This window comes from Chroicocephalus ridibundus, chromosome 4 (assembly GCF_963924245.1).
Source record: "Chroicocephalus ridibundus chromosome 4, bChrRid1.1, whole genome shotgun sequence".
NCBI lineage: Eukaryota > Metazoa > Chordata > Aves > Charadriiformes > Laridae > Chroicocephalus > Chroicocephalus ridibundus.
Window position 1 is genome coordinate 91,392,897 of NC_086287.1, and position 23,051 is coordinate 91,415,947.

Genomic DNA, 23,051 nt, shown 5'->3' on the forward strand with positions numbered 1-23,051 from the left:
AAAAACTTCAAGCGATGTATTGTTTCAAAAATTGTATGTACATGCATGACTGCCAAGGGAAGAGTTAAGGTTATATACTATAAGTTTCCTACTTTCAGATGTCAAAATACATCTGGGTCAGTCACGCATAGTCATGTAAGTAAGAAAAGATGGAAACTGAGAGGAGTTATATTTTGAAAATAAATTGGAACTGGAAAACAATCCTAGAAAAAATGTGATAAATACTTATGAATCGATACTTGTCAACATGTTATTTGTGAACATTGTGATTTCATTATTCAGCCAGCCATGAATAAAACTCCATCTAAAGCTAGTGATTATTTTCCTGCACTTTCCATAATCAAAGACTGTTGAAATTAAACTAGTGCAGAGTTAATAATTTACGCTGGCTGTTTTAGTTATCACTTCTGTTCAGATCTGCACCTGTAGTGTCTAGGGAACACAAAGAGTAGTAGACTTGGAGCACCTGTAATTATGACTGCAAATTACTAAATTGACCTTGCCAGAAAAGAATGGAGCAAAAGTTCCCTTGTTAATTAATTTTCTCAAATTTTCTCAATACACTTTTGTAACTTGTGCGTATAGTTTGGAGGTAGACCAGATAAAGAAATGCAGGCACTTAAGATGTGCACTTAGGGTGGTAAGTGATGGATAAAGTACTCTTAGCAATTTGGACATTGCATTTTTACATATACTAATCTGAGGAATACCACAATTATTAGGTGCTAATGTTTTAAGAAAATTGGCTAAAGTGTTCTCAAAATGTTAAAAAATGATGGCAATTAGAAAGGACTTACTTGCTCATTACAGTCTGCAAGTGAGGGTTCTGCTCCGGTGGCAAGGAACTTGTGGAATATTCTTGTTTGAGTTGGTTGATCTTGGAATAGAGCAATTGCCCTTACTTGCCACGGTCTTGCAGATTACAACGCAGGTTTGAAAGCAGCATCTGTGGATAATACCTGTACTTCTGTGGGAAGCTGCTACCCACAATCTTACAACATACCTGCAGCACGCATGCCTGCCAAAGGCAAGGGTAATCCATCAGTGCGTTGCCACCACTATTGATGTAGTCTGAGCTGCAGTTTGACTTGAAAGATGAAGAGGAAATTAAGCATAACAGAGTGATAATAGAATGATCAATGCTGCTTGCTGCAGACTTTGCATGTGCATTGAAAAGGAAGATATTTTGTCAATGCTAGCCACAGATGTGTAAATGAGGTGATAAGTCTTATCTGAAATACAAAGCTAAATAGAAGTGACTAGTATGGTAGAGTTAACGTTGGCGCTTTACTAAGAAGGCAAGAAAAACAAGAAGGATGAAATGGTGTCCTAAACTCTCAAGAAAGCATAGATAGTTCTGGTGGTTGTCATGAAATTCCTTTTTTTTTCAGTATTTAAATCATGCTTCTGTTTTCTCTCATAAACATTGAGTGTAAAGAAGGAATTAGTGGAGAAGTCATTTTCCTCCAGCACTTGGGTAGCCTGGGTTGTGAAGCAGAAACCTGTTGTCATAAAAACTCTTTGTTGTTATTAGAAGACTGCTTTCAATGGCAATAAAGTCACCAGTCAGGGACAAAATTTTTCTCTTCAATGAAATATTCTGTAGAAGGAGTCTTCATTCAACAGCGAAATTTGTGCTGAGTATCACGGGCCTCAGATTCATCGAATATGAAGCCTTTTGGTCACCAGAGTGTTCCTGAATATTTATCTGTAGAGGAATAAATTTGTGAGTGTCTCGCCTTAGGAATAGTCCACAGTCAATAGGATTGGTCCCTGTAGCAGGCGTATTTGCAAAATTCTGTTTGTGTAATGCCATTTTGAATTTTTTATCATGTTAATAGTTCCCATAAGGGAAAATGAGACTTCTGAATGTCTGGTTGCTTTTAGGATGTAGCATTTATTATTTATTCTACATGCCGTTATTGACGGTTGTTGCTAAAGAGATATCCTCATCCTCATGGGTTTCAGTGCTTTTATAGAATGTCAAGTTCTCAGGAAATCATTAAGGAAATCATTAGGGATCTTCTATTTCCTGTCCTTCCATGCATGTAAGAGTTTCAGGGTCACCCCAACTATGTTTTTTTCAGCATTCTGACTTGGGGCAAGGACTAAGGGCTGGATTTCCACACCCTGGCCTTTTTTCACAGCCATTGAGGTCCTTATTCACAGCATCCTAATCCACTCTGAAATGTTCTTAGCTACTTTCCTCAATAATATTAGATGATGAACCAGGTAATGGGATTGCCATATCCCAATCATATGCTTTAAAACCTATTGCAGGGTCAAAATTTCATTATTTTAATCTTCCATTGACCACTATATGAACTCTTTCAATTTGCTGTGGCTTTTCTACAAGATTATATTACCTAGCAGTGGCTTGTATGAAATCTTTTTTTAATATCCTCAAACAGTCAATAGCTTTTTAGTACAAGATTTTGTTCTAAAATTCCTTTTCCATGTAGTAAACTTGTATTTCTTGGCATTACTGTCCATTCAAATGCCATGTCATTTGCCTTTGTTTTTCATGTAATGTTAAGCTCAGGTTAAACCCGTTCACTTGTCAGTTGCCACTTAGCTTTAAATCTGTGTAGATACATTCTCACCTCTGCCTTGGTGAGGCCGCACCTGGAGTACTGTGTCCAGTTCTGGGCTCCCCGGTTCAAGAAGGACAGGGAACTGCTGGAGAGGGTGCAGCAAAGGGCTACCAAGATGATTAGGGGACTCGAACACCTCTCTTGTGAAGAAAGACTGAGGGATTTGGGTCTCTTCAGTCTGGAAAAAAGGCAGCTGAGGGGGGACCTTATCGACATTTATAAATACTTAAAGGGTGGGTGTCAGGAGGATGGGGCCAGGCTCTTCTCAGTGGTGCCCGGGGACAGGACAAGGGGTAACAGGCACAAACTTGAGCATAGGAAGTTCCACCTAAACCTGAGGAGGAACTTCTTTGCTGTGAGGGTGGCAGAGCCCTGGCAGAGGCTGCCCAGAGAGGTGGTGGAGTCTCTGTCTCTGGAGACATTCCAAACCCGCCTGGACGTATTCCTGTGCCACCTGCTGTAGGTGACCCTGCTCTGGCAGGGGGGTTGGACTAGATGATCTCCAGAGGTCCCTTCCAACCCTATCATTCTATGATTCTATGATTCTATAGAACTTTTAATTAGTTGAATAGATATTCATAGCGAATCATAGCAGTCTTCTAATCCAGAATGACTGTAGCAGTCTGACCACCACCCGGGCAATTCTAGTTATGGTTTAGATGATGATAGTCATGGCATCATTGTTGGTGCTCTGAAATTGGTGGTCTTTATCAAAACAGGAAGTTTTGAAGGAAGCAGAGAATCGAATTGATATTTGGTTAATCATTCGAATATGGAGGCCAATCGCCAGTTTCAGAGATCATTTGAGTTTTAAAAGCCTTGGATGAGTAGGAACTTTTCAGAGAGATTGTGCTTTTCCTAAACTTTTGGTCTTCCTTACAGGACATTTCAGTTGAGCCAATGCTAGTGCAGAGCAACATCTCTTGTCATGATCAGCATAATCTTGTTGATCTTGCCCACACCAGGTGATGTCTTCTGGTAAGTTCTAAGTGCAGCTAGAAATGAGACTCCCTGCCAAACTCCCTCCCAGAGTTCATCTTCTCTCCCACAATGATCATGCCAGTGTGCCCCTGCCTTGCATCAACTGAGATATTCAATCTCGTGTGTTTGTGAAGGATGCGGGCTCCATACCCCTAATTTTTAGCATAACTTCCCCTCTTGAAGCACTGATGGTAGGTAATAAAAATCTTGCAGAGCTGCTCTAACAGTCTCATATCTTAGAAATGAGCAAGAAATCAAGTACAGCAGGAATCACACTAGGTAGATGACATGCTTTAACTGAGCTGAATCCTTGAGGAATTAGTCTGGCGATTATGGGAAGACTACAGCTGAGTGTCTTTTTAAATCAGGTAATTTGAAATTAACTCTCTTTTCCTTATCTGGTTGCTACAGTCCATTGTTCTGAATTTATGGCTCAGGTTGTTATCTGATGTTTAAAACATAGCATTTCCCAGAGTGCGTCCTGATGAGTTTAATGTAATTTCAGACCCTTTCATTCTTGAATGCTACAATTGCAATCAGATTAGGAAGCACGGTGGTTAAAATGAGTTTCCATTGCTAAAAAAGATACTGGTAGATAATTCAGAACTTCTCAAAAGAGAAAAAAAATTTAAAGACTAGAAGGCTGAAAGTAATGCATACTGAGAGACTTCCTGTTGTCCAGAGTAAGCATGAACTCCAGCTTCTTCAAGCTGCAGTTCCCTTTGCTTTCTGATAATGTGCCAGAAGTAACATGAATATCTCCCAGATCAAGTGTTGCTTGATAAAATGGATCATAGAAAAGAAATGCAGTGAGAGTTTGCCACTAGTTTGTTCTACTCTGTGCAACTCACCCTGCCTGCCAGGCAAACAGGCAGCAGAGCTATTATCATTCAAATAGCAATGAGATGTGTGATTTAGGTTTTTCAGGTCTCTGCCTTTTATACTCTCATAATAGAAATCATTAGGGATCCACTGAAATGTTTCGTTTTTCATCTTAAATTTAGATGGCTGATGACATTAAGCACTGTTACGGGTCATGATTACTGCCAAGCAGAGTCCTGTTCTGGCTGAGTGAGTATGCATTAACGCAAATAGCTAGATTATTATCCGTCATGGCTGTTGAATAAGGCCAAGTTTTTGTAGCAACAGGGTGGGTATAACAGTATCCAAGAGAAGTGTCTGCCTCTTGCGTCTGAGGATGAATTCAGGATCAAGTCTTCATGCTTTTGCTTGGGTAAACCAAAAGTGTTTGAGCTAATTCAGCCTTTCCAAATTGTACTTTACTGCTTCTGCGTGCTGACTGAGGCCAACTCCTATTTATGCACTGGAGCAGAGTTATTCCCTATGTACCTCAGAACAGGAAACGGAGAGGCAGCCATCTCTGGAGCTAGACAGTGATGAGGTTACAAGGAAATGACACTCCCAACTGCAAACATACAGAATTATCACATATGATTAAGTGTTTTTCTCTTCCGTCACACAGTTTACGTCCAATCTGTCATGGCAGTCTTGCTTTGGAATTTGAGTGAATCTCAGCCTTTGACTTCCATCCTCACCAGACAGGTTTTTAGCTTGACAGCCAAAAATCAGGTAGCTTACAACATAATTTCACTGTCTTAAGTTCCAAACACAAGGCTTTACAAACTGCACTTTCATTATGTGAAATAAAGCAATTTTTATCCATTGACAGTAGATGCAGTGCTTCAGTGCACACTGGATTGATGTATTTGATAGCTTGAAACTAGCTGACTTCAAAACATACAAGTGCTTGTCCTGCTGCGTGGTCCTTGTGTCTTTAAGCACTAGCCTGCTCATCTTCCAGAATCACGTAGGTCGGTTTTAAATTCTGAGTTTAGCCATTTTAATCTGAAATGAAATGCACGGGTAGAAGAAGTTAATTTGTTTGTCTTGCTGGTAAACCTTAGGCTTCTGTTGTTATAAGAGTGCTTATCAGAAATAATAAATTCATGCACTTTTTTCTTCTGAAACACTGGCAAGCTATAATTATATTATGATTTATTTTACAACCTCAAGACCAGAACCTGAAATATTTACTCAGGCAAAATTAGAAATCAAGGAGAGTAATCAATCATTCACAACTAGGGAACTGCAATTCTTTCTATGTCCGTTTAGTAGACTGAGTACAGAATAAGCCTGTTGTTAGGACCTCTGACAAATGCAAAGAATAGAAGTCAAGTTTCTTGATTTATGATGCTGTTTCACTCTGAGCCTTATTAATGCACCTGACCCTGAATAACAGCCGTAAACAGTAGTTCAGCCTTTCTACTACCAAGGATACAAGGTATTAGTGGAAATGGTGATAATTTGGGACCCCAATTACCTAGCTAAATGGGAGCACTGGACAAGGCATCCTCCAACTTTACTGTTTCTTTCCGTGTGGATATGGCATATTAGTGGGATTTCTCTCACTGGCCAGATCTACTCCAAATGCTACCAGTTGTGTAAGATTGCGTTTGGTTTTTGGGAGAGGGATGCGTTACTGGGTTTTGCCCATGATATTTTCCTCTTCTCCAGGCTATGCTAAGCATTCTTGATGGATAGCTGTCCTACTGTGTGTTTTAAGATCCCAACCAATCACTACAACCTTGGATATAAATAGAAAAACTTCTTATGGCATTTAACTGTATGGAGATACAAAAATAAATTACAAATCAGCAATGTGTTCAGGGTAAAAAACTGCCTACCAAGGAACTGCTAATGTATGGGGAAACAGGCTCATTGGGGGCAGAGCAATTAGTATGTCTCTGGAGATACTTTAAGAATTATCCCTATTTTCAAGCCTGAATCTTCAGGTAACTGTAAATCAGTATGTAGAAAATTATTTTTCATTTCTTGTTTATGTTTAGTAAAAAGATCATAAAAGTCTCCAGATTCTGCTTTCTTTTCATTTCCATCTGTCTCAGGAAAACTAAGAATTGTCAGTATAACGCTAATGTAATACGCAAAATGTAATGTGTAACACACATGACATTAATAGTCAATTTTGCAGCTTCTTTCTTCAATTTAGCCTAGAATAATAAAATACGATGGAATCGTCGACAACCAAAATAATTATTCAATGGAAATTTAAGTAACTGAGCAGGCAGGTAGCCGTACCTGAACTGCAGAATGAGGTCAGCTGCTGAGATATGTCATCACTGTTTAGTAATTTCGATAGGTGCTTCGGGTTCATTTTGTAGCCTGTTAAAAATGAGACATCATTGTGTCATCTTTCTTGTCCCTTAGAAATGAACTGCACAGAGGCAGTCTTACACAGTTCATTTAAGAAATTATTAGCTGAATCTGTTAGAGGTTGGTTTTATTTATTTCAGTAGAGTTATGCTGGGTTACATCAGCTGAGGATATGATAGTTATTTCCTTGGATCTCCCACAAATCATTGCAAATACAGTATTTTGGGAATACATACCTGTGAATGGGAATAAAATTTTCCAACTGTGTGATTTTTGAGGTATGTTGTGTGTGGAAGGACTCTAGGTTCTGCCTGTCAAATATATGCAGGTGTGTTTTGGCCAAAACCCCCTGGAAATGATGCTGTTCGTATCTTTGGTTTCAAAGTAGAACATTCACTGAAATTAGAATGATGCTTGTAAAATTGATCAGATCTTCTGCTTTCTGATTTTGTGTCTGTTAGGAAATTTATTTTCCAGTGGGGAAAAAAAAAACAACTCAGCCATTATATTCAGGCTACAGGAGCTATTAATCCTCCAAAATGGTAAGTTCTTCCTTACAGCTTTTTTCAGCTGACCTGCACAGAATACGGGTATAGATGCGCTCATCCCTTACGCTTTTACAGATGCTGCTCTGGCAAGCGTTAGTGCAGCAGTGGCCATCAAAAGAGAAAAATTTGCCAGATCTGCCTGCCAGTATGAGCTAAATCCTCTCACTGTGGATCTCGTGTAGTTCGTCCTTGCCTCTCTCTCTCTAAGATCATTAGGGAGCCATAGAAGAGCGGATAACTAGCCGTGAGCGACTTGCAGCAGATGTTAAATATTGTAATGCTGGTAGCAGTTAATTTTTTGCTGTGAGATCTGAAACTCTAGCAACTATTTTCATTACTGAATTACTGGTTATTCTAATTATAAGGGATTGGATAGAGAAACTTGTGGGAACAGAACAAGCTACTAAGTGAATATATGATCTGATTAATAAACATTCCATACTAGCCCTTAGCCTGGAGTATCCTGAGTTTAAAGCTAGCTCGCCCTCTCACTTGTTTGTGCAATGATGCTTAACACACGAGCCTCGGTGAACCTATGAATCAGTAAGAGGCCTCCCGTGTGTTCACTGAACGCTGATTTGGTTCATGTTTCCTGAGACAGGTACAAGGCAGCATTAAGTCAGGTACCATAAGTTGGGTAGGTAGGAGACGGAGAGCAAAACAAAAGTCCCAGTCTTGCTGCTGCCAGTTCCTTAGCAGATCACTGCATCCATGTCAGAACTTCCTTGGAGGCAAAAAGTGCCCTCTACCAACTGCTGGGTCCAGACCTTGCCACGGGAAAGATCTGACCCAGGAGCAGATGAGCAGGAACTTCCTAGGTGACCTTTCCAGCTGTCTGGGAGTCACTCCCACTGAGGTGCCTTTGATCCCAAGGAGGGGCATGAACCGATGCATCACTGTTAGGATAACTAATTTTAGCGGCTTCATCTGTTTAATTGGGACTCTCAGCAGAACATGACTGCAGAGGGAGCCTGGAGGAAATTAAGAGATCACTCGAGTGTGAATTGCAAATGTTTTAAAGCGTCACTCTCCCCTGGATGAATCCTCCCGGGAGCTGCCATTCCTGGCCAGTCTCCTGCACTTGGATGGGAGGTTTCTTCCAGTGTAGGAGAATATTTAATAGAAGTATACACAAGATCTACTTAATATGTAGTGTTTCTCTGTCATACAGCACGATACTAAGTATTTTCCAAAGCTACTGGAGATAGCTGAACATTTCAAAGGCTATTTTAGACCATTTTCATAATTTTCTGCATGAGTGCTAAACTCCCAGATTTTTTGTTGATAGCTGTCAAAGTTCTCTTAAATATTAAAAATCTCTTTAAAATGTCCAGATACTAAGCCACCTTTGAAAATCTTAAGTATTGTGTAGGGGACATATCAGTTGCGCTGTTTGTGTCTTGTGTTACCAAGAACTGTATCTATTGTTGTTATCTTTTACCTGTTTATCAGAGTCCTGAATGCCACTGATATTTCCAGTGGAGAACTTGGTGACAGGGGCTACTGAAAATGTAATACTTAAATATACAACGAAAACCTAATGTAGAATTGTATTACGAAGTTGCTCTAAATTCACTGTCTTTCTCATATCAAAAGTTAACATTATTTAAATATCACACTAAATGAAAATTTATCTGTTCTGTTGTTCTTTTGAAGAATGTGACATTGGTGCCCAGTCAAGAACTGGATATAACCTTTTCCAAGAATATGTCGTGAGTACATTGTTTCTACATTTAGAAACAGAGTGCCTGGAATATAGCCTGGAATAATTTGATTTCAGGTTTTGCATTATATAGCCTGATATAATTTGTTTTCAGGTGTTGCATCCCAAACTTGGATTGTTATTCTCCTTTAAAATAATTAAAGGTTGGTAGCAGGCGCAGTTATGTGAGAGTGACAATATCCTTTGTGGTAAAGGATTTTTGGTAGAACACAATGCGTCAAACTGATCTCATTCTCTTACAAGATGATCCTACAGCTGATAAGTCAGTGACAAGAACCTGAAATATGCTTTATACTGTGCATTCGAGTTAAAATAAATGTTGAATTTGCCATCAGTTTTCTTTAAAATATGCATAAACACTTTTCACAGCATTTTGTTTGTCAGTGGTTTGCTGAATACCTCGTCAAACTTTGCGGCAGCCTGATGTGTCAGCCTTTCCCAGTTGTGCCGAACTGACCATCAGTGCAACAAAAGAGAAGAGAGTTGCCTGATTTATAGAAAAAATTCATTATTGTTAGTGCTAAGCTGTGAAAAAAATGAACAGCACTGGTGCTTCCTGATCCCTAATATTCTGTACTACACCGTTGTTGGAGGCTGCATTCCTCTGGGAGAGGTGGATGTTAAGAAAAACTTTGTCTATGAGACAGCAAGTGGGAAGCCAGCTTTTGAGAACTTGCAAGCTGTGAATTCTTTTTCCTGAGAAAGAAACAAAGGATTTTGTCCTACTTTTCTAGAGATTAGCTTTTGTTTAATCTTCCAATCTTCTGGCATACTGAATCACTGACTACTCTAATAACAACATACTAGTTAATCCTCGTGAAACATGTAGTGATAATTCAGCCTAAGAAACAATTCATGTTTTACTGCTGCCAGCTAAAAGCTTATGTGAAAATTTCTGCTGTTACAGAAAAAAAAAAAAGAAATGTAATTTTTTTTTATTTAAGTGGACTCTCTAATCACAGTATTCTCAGCTATTTCAGGCGGCCTCATCATAGATGGTCAGTTCTTACCGGGTTTCATTTTATATTCTCCTAGAGCAGACCAAAGGTTCCACCCTTCCACTTCGTCAGTAAACAAGTAAGAAAAGAAAACCTGTTAATTACAGGTGGTGTTTATGCCTAAAGATCTGATCAAGCTTCACATAAATCAGCAATTTTGATTATCTTGGAAAGAAAAATAGCTGTTTGGTAAAAAAGAAAAAAATAATCTATAAATAGGAAAAATCTGCAAAATGTCATTAAGTTTTTTTGTGGATATGAGGAAGAAGTATTTTTTGAAAAAAGGACAGTTTGAGACAAAAATATTATATAAACAATGTGTCTTAAAGACATTTCAGCAGTATTATGCTAGTTCAAAAGATATATATTCCTAATCTGCCACTTTTTGCTTATTTTCTGCATAAAAAAGTCTTCCTAAAACTCCAGATTCCACAGCAGCAATCATACAAGCTGGCAAAAAGATAACTTTAAGTAAATTTAAAAACTATCATCAGCCCGACAGCAAAATGTCTGCTCAGGCTGAGATGTTCACTTTCAGCTGCTCTTCGTGGACCTGCTGTGCTGCTTCGTGCTTAGTGTGTGAAACTTGAACAGCTGAGGGGCTTTTTCAGTTCATTAATATGGAAGGAGAAGTGAAGCAGAGAACTGGGTCAGGATTGAGCTTTGAAACTTTAAGTCAGTCAAGTCAGGTGTCAGCTTCAGTTATCAGCTGGAATTTGTGAAAATCTTGTGTGCCGCTCTCCCAGGATTTGAATCTTCACACCTTGTCAATAACATAATTAATGATTTTGCACTGTTCCTGAAGTGGGGAACATCTCCCTGTTAAATAGTACTATTGAACATGCTGCTTCTACTGTTCATCTTCCTGCGTATTTACTGCCGTCATGCGGGAGGGGAAATGGTCACTTTTTTAGTGGTGGGAACATGCCACACAAAATACAGGCTTGCCAGAACCCCACAGACAAGTCAGTAGTACAGTGAAAATCAGCGAGACCTAGTGGTGACAAGCTTTAGGACCACACGTAAACCACATTTCAAAATGTGTTTTTATGGCAGTGAGACAGCTCTCCTACATTGTACGTGTTCCAGCCCAGTTCCCTCTGCATGGACTTGCCTTCTTAGCCTTGTCCACTGTGCTTCATTTTTCTCTTCTTAATTTGCCTCCTTCAGATCTTCCCACTGACTCACTAGCACATCCTTCTCAGACATTTTAAAAATAGATGGCTGAAAATAAGAACATTACATAAAAATATGGAACCACTAAGACACGTGGAAAACGTTCGTAATAAATCACTTTCCCTCCTTTACCTTTTGCAAGGTGCCTTTCCTTTTATTTTTGGGAACTCTTGAGCAGACATCTAAATTCTCCCTACAGATAATACACTCAGTATGCAATGTTGCTGGACCGACAGACAATTGGCGATGGGTAACCCTGGGTCAGACTTTGGTTCGATCATTTCAGTGGCTTGATGTGAAGGAAACGTGTATAGGCCAGACGGGATGATCAAAGTCATGGTTTTGGGCTTCCAGCTCAATGGAACCACATTTGTAGGTGGCATCAATATGACATGGTACAGTAATAATCACTGTTTTCAAGAATAATTGTTTTAAGAATTTTATGCTGTACTTCTAATAGCATTGGATATCACTACTCAGTGTAAAAGAAAAGTCAAAAATATAGCAATTACAGGTTAAATAAATTTAACGTAATATACAAACATGGTAAAGGAATTCAAATCTTTTAAACATGGCATTTAATCTTTTGCCAATATAAAGACGTGAGTTCATTTTCAATATTCCCTATTTTCCTATTGCTCTTACATTACTCACTTGAATTCTCTTTTGGTTTTGCTGTTCAATTTTTTAATCTGGCTTACTTGTGTTTAATTTCAACAGAGATTTACCTGCAGAGAAAAGGCTGAGGTCTAAAGATCAATTCATTTTGTTATGTTTTCTTCCCACCCACCTTTTCAAGTTTCAGAGGGATAAGGAGTAATTGGTTTGCCTTTCTGTGTGCTTGCACACATTGTATTTGCATTTGTAAATGACAAAATACTAGCTTGTTTTTTAATACTTCTGTAATTTGGTCCACTCGCTCTGATACATTAAAAAAAGAAGTAATTTGTTTCACCAGGAGCTCCCAGGTAGCTTTTGAGCTATTAGTTGGAGCTTCTATTCTGGAAAGGTGCACATCAGTAATCAACTCCATTTACTACTTGCAGTGTGAATCGGCTGGGAAGGAGGACTGGTCCTGAGACATCTCCGTGATGGATGCCTCTGAACTGTGAAAGCAGCTAGTATGAAGTCTGTGACAAAACCCACTGTCTTTTTTTAATAGGGGCAAAAAAGCTGAAAGTGAATTTCTCAGAGAGCGCATAACACAGCATTCCTTTGCTGCACGATGCCCTGGGAAGCTTATTCTGTCATTTTTCCTCTCTAAGGATATTATCTTCCACATAAAGATACGTGCTTGGATGAGTGCCAGCTACAGCTTTTCCCTTTCTCCTTTCCCGTTTGGTCACTTGCAGGACTTTACAAAGAGATGTAGAGCCACAGGAAGTGAAGAAACATCTCTCTGTTAATTAATCAGGCTGGGGGATGAGGGCCAGCTGGGGATCATTATAAATTGCTAGAAACAGCAGCAGTTTAAGCCTTATGGAAAAGCCTTATGGTCAGCCAGAAGGAAAGGTATCTTCTTTTCTGTAGAGAATTCAGGCTGGCAGAAATAAGGGGAGGGGTGTGTGTGCATGTTTCTCTATCAGTCTTTAAACTTAGGACTAGTTTCTCACGCATTACTTATTGGTTGTAGGGTTTCATGTATCCCTTCTGAGTGCTGGAGGAAAACATTACGCGTAATTTCTCTATACGGCATCTCTGCTGACATAAACTGAGGGGTTTAATTAAGTTTGGGCTTGAATGTATTGAAGGTAGAGGAAAAGCAAGCTTGAAGTCCAGTATGCTGAGATCTGCCAATACCTTTATCTCTGTAGCAGACCAGAACTCATGTTCCTTCAAATCCTATTTATAACACTTCTTTTTAGTAGCAGCCCTGGGCTGAGTAACCTGCCTGATGCCACTCGGATGGTAGTGTGACTAGCTGCTGTATTCTGGGGTTAAATCATGCTTTTGGCAATGAGGTGTTCCCCTGAACCGTGTCACTCTGTCTACTCTAAGCTAATCCCCTACGTGTACAGTTAAGGCAAACACCAGAGGCAGCTGGTTTTCTTTGGGTTGCTTGTAATATATGGAATAATCATATCTGACTCTGAATACTCATGCTGACTCTTTAATTCCTTTTTTTCTTCCCTTAACACTAGAATACTTTCCTGCCCTCTGGGTAAACCTGAATAAAACTTAATGTCAATTTGCAGTCTTCTTGCCTTTATGCTAAGCTAGCCGAGATATTTTACTGTTAATGTCACAGCTCTCAGAACCTCAAGGCAATGCAGCACCTGTAGAGTCTCAAGCCTAGTGAATGATGTCTATAGTTAGGAATGACTGCAATGGTCTGCTGAGCTTAGAAATGTGTTCAGCATTACATGGATGTCTGTTATTTTCTCATGCAAAGTATCTTGAAGATTTGTTGTAGCTGACACTGCTTCTGCTGGGGACAGTGCAGACCAAGGCTCGGTTAAAAGGAGATTACAGAAGGGGATACGTGAAGACAAAAGCATGGCAAAGATCCCTAGGGGATTCTGGGCAGGTGGTGTAAATCTGAGTATTTAGAACACAAAAGGATGGGATTAGTAACTGAGGAAGAAACTAGAAGAGCTCATGTTGTATTTGTTACAGTGGGCAGAAAGTCCTTCGAGTCAACTGGAAATTACTGTAGTAAGGAGATTAGTCTGCAGAAGGAATCTGACAGCTTTTGAGTTGCACAAGATGCATGCATGAAAGCAGGGGAGGGATAGGAAGGGCACTGAGGAGGAGTATGCAGCAGCTAAAGGCAGCCATAAGAGTCACTGCTGTGTGCGTTTCATAATGAAAACCTTTCAGCAAGGCTTCTAGAGAGGCTAGAGTGGTATCTTCAGTGTCTGTGTCCATGGGTGAACTGCTTGTATATGTCCTGGAGCAATCGTCTGTTGGGCAGCAGTGCAGGAAGAAGGAAGGAATACCCCGTGCTTAGTTTTCCCCTAGGGAGGAAGAGAAGCCTGGCTGCAGGAAGGAGGGAGGTCTTGCACTGACGTTGGTTTGAATGAAGAAGCTGTGGTAGCCCTGTTTGTTATCTGTTATCATGACTCACCTCAGAGGCAGGATGCATTGGAGAGTACAGTTGGTAACCATAAAAAGCTGACAGCCACAAACAGCATTGTGGTGATGTGTCTAATGTATAGAGATACAGAGTAATTTTTTATATAATAGAAAATAAAGTAACATGGGTATAGATTATAAATTCCATCCTCCCAGAAGAGCTTCTAGCTCTATCAGGAGAGGACCCATCCACCTGAGCACTGAGTCAGGTGCTCCTTTACCTTGCTAAGTAGTGCAGGTGCCACTAGATGGGTGTCAGACAGAAGGCGTGAGGACCTCTGGGAGCATGTCCACCACAGATCAGGCTTCGATGCAGGGCCTTTACGAAGTGGATTTGGAGATGGGGAGAGACTTCATCATGCTGAATTGTGTTTTTGTAATGCAAGTTGTCATTGTTAATTATAAACAAACTGATGCTTTGGCTTGGAAAGCATAACTCAGGGGCAGGTTGCTCATGGTCTGCTATGGGGTTTCATAGGCTGGAGGCATCTCTATGAGCTGCCAGTGTTAGTGTGTCAGGTTAAAGGAACTCTGATTTGGTAGTTCATATGTTTAGAAGACAGAAGGTCCCAGAGACAGAGAGCTGAATCACTCGAGAAATTTCCTTTTTTCAACTTAGTGTTACAATTTGTACAACGGCATTAGAAGTGTATCTTAAAGCTGCCTTGTGATACTACAAAGTGTTTGTCTCAGAAGGCAGCAACAAAATGGAGAAGATGTTAAATAAGAAGGGGACCAGCACAGTGACTTACTGTGAGGGTCCTGTTTGGCCCCTAGTCTTGGGCTCGAATCTGTCTGGAACAGAGCTGGAATGCAGCCCCTGAAGAGTGAACACATCATCCCTCCATGTGTGCTTCGCTTCCTTGATGGACTGGAACAGTGGGAGAAAATCCTGAATGCTGCTGTCTTAATATTGGCTCAGCACCAAATCGGTGTTCCTGCAGATTCAGTTACACTCATCTGGACGTTTGGTGCATATGTTGATAAGATTCTTCTTGAATAATTTCTTCATTCAGTAAAAGTACACCAAGTGACTGTGTTGGGAGGGAGGCCCATGCATTGTTACAAAGATACACTTCACTCCTCAGATGTGCAATTGCGGGTCACAGCTGGGGAGATGTTAGCTTAAAAACGGTCTGCCATGGCAGAGCATATTTACTGATTCTCCTAAAGCCTAGGAATAAAAATTGGATTGCCCCTGTGCAGCACAAAAGGCATGAACAGAAAGAAAGAGGAAACTGTATCTGTTGCAACCAGCGAGCTGTGGAAATTGGAGTCAATTCTTATGGTCAAACCCCCAGGTTTCCCATGGAAACCTCCATTAGTACTTGTTCCTCTAGACCTGCTTCCCTGCTATCTCATGAGACCCAGTCATGCAAGTTTCCCATGCCTAATTTTTGGCAGGGTTAAGCTCTGAGTGCAGTCTTCAGCTTAGAAGCCACTTGACTTACCCACCACATCTTGGAAGAGGAAAACTTCCAAAACTAATATAAGCTTGATTATTCAACAGAAAAGCGGTTAGGAGAAATGAGTGCTATTGCTGTCTTGTTATGTTTAGGGTGCTCCAAGACATTTTGGCTGGTGGTTCTTGCTCTCTGAATAAAATGAGAGAATCACATAAATATTGGCAGTCTTCAGTGCTGCTTTTTAGCCAGAGTTGAGCAAGCAAGCAGCTATGGCTGTGCCAGCTTTTCTCTCACATGGGCATGCCCTTAAGGAGCAGGTTCAGCACCTCCTTGTAGTTATATTGGAGTATATTCTGTCCCATGCACAAAAACACAGCAGTTGTCTAATAGTGGTTTACAGGTTGGGACGTTCCCTGCTATTAGAGACCCTTTGGTAGCCCCTCTTCTCTGTTGGAAACAGAATGAATCAAGAATCACATCCCTGTTCTTCCAGTTTCCCACCCAGAATCAGCCATGCTGGAAATCTTTGAAGGTCTTATGAAACTCCCTCCCTTTTGGAAATGAAGGTGTTTGGGAGCATTTGCTGTAGCCGTTTCAGAGAGTGTGTGGTCAGTGTTTTTTAGGAAGATCAACATGTATGTAAAACTACAGCATGCGGTGGTAGGAGTGTAGATAAGGATGGAAATACAAAGGCTTGTGTTTGTGTCCGGGTTTGCAGTTCTTGTCAACAGGTTGCGGGGATCACAGTCCAACAAAATTTGTGAAGCCTGAAGCGTTGATCAGAGTTGGTGGTAAAAGGAGGTTGATCTCTTCAGTTTTCTGATGAAGACTTTTTTTACATTTTAGAATCACTGGATGAAGGAAGAGAATGACAGTGGACATATTACAGCAATGTAGAAGTGCTTACAGCCTTATTCTCAACTGTGGTAAGTTGGATTAAGTCTATGGATTTTAAGAGTGATACTGATTTATACCACATCTAGGCTGCTTTTCTTTTCTATTTTTTTGGGTTTTTTTTGGTATCCCAAGCTGAGCCACAGAAGCAGGCAGCATGAAACGCAGAGGTCTTTTCTAAAACCAGTCAGAATCTGTATTACTTCAATGAAATAAAGTATAGTCAAGTATAAAATTTAACTACCTTATCGTAATATTTAGTTGCACTACTTAGAGTTTGCAGTATACTGGGTGATTCAGATTCTCTAGACTTTCACAAAGCCAGAGGCACTTAGCAGCTCACAGGAATTATCTGACAACCTGCAAAAATGGGCCTTTAATTTGCTGTTATTTCAACAAACAGTGATTAAGGACCAGCAAACATACTATTTTGTGCTGCTGACATATTTTGCGCTTTTGGGAGAAAATGTGAAACAGATTTATCTTTTGTTCTGTGTGAGGTTGCCGCCGATGTTCTTGCTCTTGAAATGTATTTCTGTGATTTTTTTTTTTTTAATGCCACTTGCGTGATAACTCTGAGGAATGGATCATTGGTTACAGTTTTATTGAGAAATGCAAAATTCTGTAGACAAAATGCAGTTTTAAATTCTGTTAGAACACTTCACAAGCTCTGAATCATTTATGGCATAACTCTATTTGACCTTCAGTTTCCCTTAGGTATCTTTGTATCAGTATGAAATTAGTTTAATTTGTTTAAGCATGCACACTTACACCTCAATGAGCTGACAGAATTATCTTTATCGACTCTGGAAAGGACTGTACTAAATCCTACTGACTGCAAGCACCATTAAGGTATGAACCTATGTCTCAGAGTTGGAACTACAGATAGAGCTGGTTTCAACCTCTATGATTTCACCCTCTCTTTCCTAAAAATACCCTGTAAAAACATAGTAATTGTGCTGTATAAGTCTATTCATGGACCTTTGCGGAACTGCGTAATAACTTTTTTCTTTAATCATGAGTAGCTCATAGCTTTTTTGTCTCTGAAGCTTTGAAATTTCCCGGAGTTTCTTGTCTTTGAGCTGATATGGTTTTTGTGAAGTTCTCATGTAAAAATCTTTCAGAGGTAGAACAGCTTTAACTAATTTGGTGTGGAACTAGGCAGTTAGGAAAGCTTCAGGATAGCAAGGTGAAAATAAAACATCAGGGTAACAAAAACTTACATAATTTGGAGAAGTAGATCCTCAAGACACAAAGTTTTACGATTGTTCTGGTGAGGATATTTCAAGAACAGTGATTTGCAAGTGAAATCTTAATTAGAAAATTTTAACGGGTATTTTCTTAAAAGACAGTGTAATACACTTCAAGGACAGTACAAGACCTGTTGATTGAAGGACATAAAAGCGCTTCCTTTGTTTTATTAGTATGCACTGTTCACGTGTGCAATCCAGTTATCTTTAGTATTTGTCACACTGTACCTTTAAGGTTATGAATCTTGGTAAGAAAAATCTTTAACGAGATGGCTTTTTATATAGGAAATGAGCAATTTCTGATGTGAGGTTCCAAAGTGGTCAGGCGAAAACAAAAGAAACTGTGAAAATAGGAATGTACTTGGTCTGTGTCCTGTTTGTGTGGGAGGTGATGTGGACTTGGATGGGAGTTAAAGGCAAACGGGGGAACATCGGCAAATGGTCATGCTGTTTGTCTGAAATCAAGTGAAACATCATTGGATTATCACAGAGGCATTGTGAGGGCTTCTTTGCCTTTCATGGTCAATATAAATTGTACCTTATCTGCTTTAACTTTAAGCAGAAGAAAAACTCTGTATCGCTCCATTTGTTCTTACTGAGAATAGTCACATTTTCTTGAAAGCTGATGAAAAGAAATTATTTTGAAGAAGCCGAGATAAAACCTGTTGACTCGTAGTTAGTGTCTGACTGACTAATATTTGGCTGAATGCTAGAACTAGCAAGTGGGAAATTTGGGAAGATATTATGACTTTATTATATGCATGTATGGAGTTCTATGCGAATACATTAAGTCCTAAAGGTTTTTTTAAACAAAATTGTCAGGTATGAAGCAGTAGACCTTCTCATTTCAGATTTAAAATTTGAAGTGTTGTTTCAGGGTGATTAAGTTTTATTACTTACTTACGGGACTCACCAGTGGTGATATAACACACTATAACTTTCAGAAGGGAAACACCCAAAGGGTCTTTTACAGTCCTTCTCGTTTAGAAATATGCATGATTTTTACAGCTGGTGTAGTTATGGCAGGAATCAAATATGGAAATAATGGAATTCGAGTTGGATTTTTATCCCTCTTGCTGAATCTACTGTAATATTCTGCTAAGGTGCTCCTTAAACACTTGGTGCTGGTGATCCAAGCCTGCAATTTTTACATGAGTTTTTTCCTTGGTACTATTCTGAATAGAGACCTCTCTTACAGTGAACTAGTTTTGGGACAGATTATTTTCAACTCTAAGTGACCTCATAGTGATCAGATGCTGGCATAAGGAAACCACTGGAACACTAAGCTTTGGGGAAAACAAGTTTTAGAGAACTAGCTTCTATCGGAAGTAAAACGGCAAAGGCAGGAGCACAGGGGGAAGGGAAGCACCTTAGTTCCTTCACTTCATCATCTTTTCTTTGTATCATTTTAGTCATCCGGGGGAAAAAAAAACCCAAACCAATTAGAATAACCTACAGCATTAGGTTTTGTCTTAATATTGTAAATTTTCTCAAGCTAGTCGGGGAGGTCTGCAGACCTTGAGCTGAATGGTGACATCCTGTAAGGAGAGAGGAGTAATCAGCGCGGTCTCTGTGCTTTGCCTGCTGGGAAAATCCAGTTTAATAGCCCATGTCAGAGGCCAGCAGAGAATCCAGTGCATATTGAGTACCTGATATATTCCCAACCTTGTCCTGTTTTTTAGGGGTTTGCCAGGTATTGCGGCATGGCTAGGACTGGAGGAAGTGGGGAAAGCCCCATTTAGCTTGGATAAGCTGTTGCTACAGAAGCAAAATAGTTCACAGGAAGGAATTTAATACTTTCAGTAAAATGTCCTAGAATACCTAGCATTTTACCATGCAGTAATCAGATTCCATTTAGGAAACCTGAGTATTATATCAACCTTTTGTTAGGTTTAACTGTAACATGTGGCTAATAAATTATTACTCGCAGAAGTAAAAACTTTCTAACACTTCTTCAGGGAACGTGCTGTACTTCTCATTTCCTTGATCTTCTAGGTTTTCATCATTCTTTATCGATTACTGCAATGCATTAAAATAATCTTCTGAAAAAAAAAAAGGGGGGAAATATCTTTCATTAGAAATAAAATCAGAGGGGGCATGCTGAGTGTAATTTATATCAGCAGATATATACTTAATTGTTCAAAATAACTGCAGAATACTTGCTGGGTATGTTTGAAATAAAAATGTTGACCAATAAAAGTTTTAAGGAGTTCTTCTATAATTTATGCATAGGAAAAAAAAAAGTGAATAGGATATTCACTTAGTGAATTCTTTTGCAATTTACCCCTAAAATAATGTACTAGTCCCCCCAATGAATTTATATGACTTAAATAATAAACTGGGTAACTTTAATTATATTATGAATGCTAGTGACTGGATGCAAACTTCAGATTTCCAAAGACAGGTGAAAAGCAAATTTCAGGAGATCTAACAGTAGGTTGTAATAATAAAATACTAAACCTATGAAGCTAATGAGAGTTCATTACTGAAATAATAATGTGTCCATTTTATGTAACGCTTCTCTACCAGCGGACCTAATGAAAGTCAACGAGGAGAAACAGCTGGAGAATAGCCAGCAGGTACGAGGGCTACAGTGAGACTTTGAAACAATCTGCAGAATCCCTGAAAGAATGAGATTTAGGTCAAAGCAGAGGTCTTAGCCCCTCAATACTATTTCAACATCATAGAAAATTTGCATTTAGGCTGTGATCAAAACCCATTCACTGTGTTTTGGTTCCAAGTCACACCAGTAATTGGAGTGGTCCTGTATTGCATCTCTGTGTGATTCTGTCACTTTGTCTGGTGTCCCTAGCTGGTTTGCAGAGTCAGGATGTCTATCAACTTGCCCAAACAAAATGGGGGGGAGTTTTGTGGGTCCCTTCATTATACAATAAAGTTGTTGCTATATCAGAGTAGCAATTAGAAGCTTAAAAAGAGATGTAATGCATTGGTGAGGGCTGAACAACATGGTTTCCCCTGGATAATGGGTGCTGTTCCTCTGATGATTCTAGGCTTTAGATTCAGGAAAGGGCTTTGAACTAAGAGAAGCTGCATGCCAGGCACCTAAACTGCTCTTTTAATTAAGTCTGGTTACCAAATGATATGATCTTGGCAACAACACTATCTGCTAATTGTAACTGCTTGTTCTGAATTTGTTACTCAGTTGAGTTACAGAGGAACTAAATGTTCCTCTCAACATATTTTTTTCCCTCCCTAGTAACACAATGAATCACGAAGGACGTTTTCTATGAAAGCTGGTGCAGCCCAGACCCAGCTATACGAAGAGATTTTAGAAACAGAAATATATGTTGTAGTCCCGATTCTGCTGAAAGTGCAAGCACTTGCTTCACTGTTTAAACACTGGTGATTTTTTTGTTTGTTTTATCTCCATGTTTCAGCACTTTCTTACATTGCATTTTGGAAGAACTTACGCTAGCTTAAATGCTTGACTGAGTCAAGGTTTGGATTGCTGTGAATTTGGAGGCATGTTATGTCCACAACCCCACCTACATCACAGAACCTGTTGGACGCTAAGCTGTTATAAGTACTTGGGTGGTAAAAGTGCTGATATTTTCCAGGTATCTGCATGTTTAGAGCAATGTGGCTGGGCTAATTTTCTGTGCGACCATGTTAGAATCATAGAATCATTTAGATTGGAAAAGACCTTTAAGATTATCAAGTCCAACTGTGAACCTAGCACTAAGTCCACCACTGAACCATGTCCCTCAGCACCACATCTGCCTGTCTTTTACATATCTCCAGGGATGGTGACTCAACCACTTCCCTGGGCAGCCTGTTCCAATGCTTGACAAACCTTTTGGTGAAGAAATATTTCCTAATATCCAATCTAAACCTCCCCTGGTGCAACTTGGGGCTGTTTCCTCTTGTGCTATTGCTAGTTACTCCTGAACTAGCAAGAAAACTGTTAATTAGAAAAAGCACTACCTAACTGTTTTTATTTCCAAAGAGTGTGTCAGTGGGGAGAAACACCTTTTTAAAGACGTGGCTAATCTGCATCAGGATGTTTTCTAGCAGGGATCAGCCAGCATGGAGCAAGCACTGTCTTTGACTCTGCCAGACCAGAGGGGCAGAAGCAGACTGTGCTGAGTATTGTTTTTCCTAAGAAACTGGAATAACTGTAAAGAAATACAGACTCTCCCAAAGAAATGCAGGTGGCATCACCATGTGTAGGACCCTGGAGAGGTCTGGGTCATGGTCCAGATTGGGGTTGGATTTTGTCTGGTTTACCATCTAAGTAGTCCTACTGTAGAGAATTGCTGGCAAAAAAAGAAATGCTAATTGCAAAAAATAAAAAATCATGTGGACCTATCCTAAGCCAGCAGAAGTTCCACCCTTTATTTGGCAAATATAAATGCCTGTCATCCAGTGTCGACTCGTTACAATTATGTTGGAACATCCTATCTATAATCCACTACAGTTTCTCTGGTTTAAATCATAGAGTCAATAGCAAGATAAATCCAAGAGATTAATTTGAGTTACGTGATCCACATTGTGCCAAGAACTGTGTTTTTCTGTACGTAAGCTATGCAGTGCAGTGACGATAGTATCTAAAAACTGAAGCTCCCAAATGCCTGCATGAAGTTGCATAACCCTGCAAGTGCCTGTGTTTGTACGTCCACGTGGGAGACAGGTCACAATGCCTGGAAGCACCCTCGGGGCTCCAAGAATGGTGCCTGCTGAAAACTGGAGCGAACGGTCAATTCACTGAGCTTTGCTCCATTACAAGGTCATGGGGACCTCAGTAGGATATAAGAAATGGAATACTGAAAGCTGCAAATCTGATTAAAAAAATAATTTAGGCCTTGATTAATCATAGTACTTGAATACGTGCCCAAAATTCAGCGTGTCAAAGTTCCGTGGGTATCAACAGGGCTGCTTACAAACTGAGGAGCTGTGTGCTGATGCAGGCCTTAAACACACAGGTGTTTGCACAGACCCGGCCTTCGTGTCTTGGTATCGGTTTTCACTAACTGTGTTCACAGCATCTAAAAGGTCAAATTGTGAAAGATCATCTAGACTATCCCATAAAGCAGCATTGTTGACTTCTGTGTAGTGCTATTGCTTTCTTCTGGCTATACTTTGATATCCCAAAAGGGACATCACTCCCACTGCCTCTCTGGCAATCATTTGCTTCATTCTTTACTATTTATATGTTTGGATACTTCTGAGCTCTCATCTCATTTTCAGTAAGTC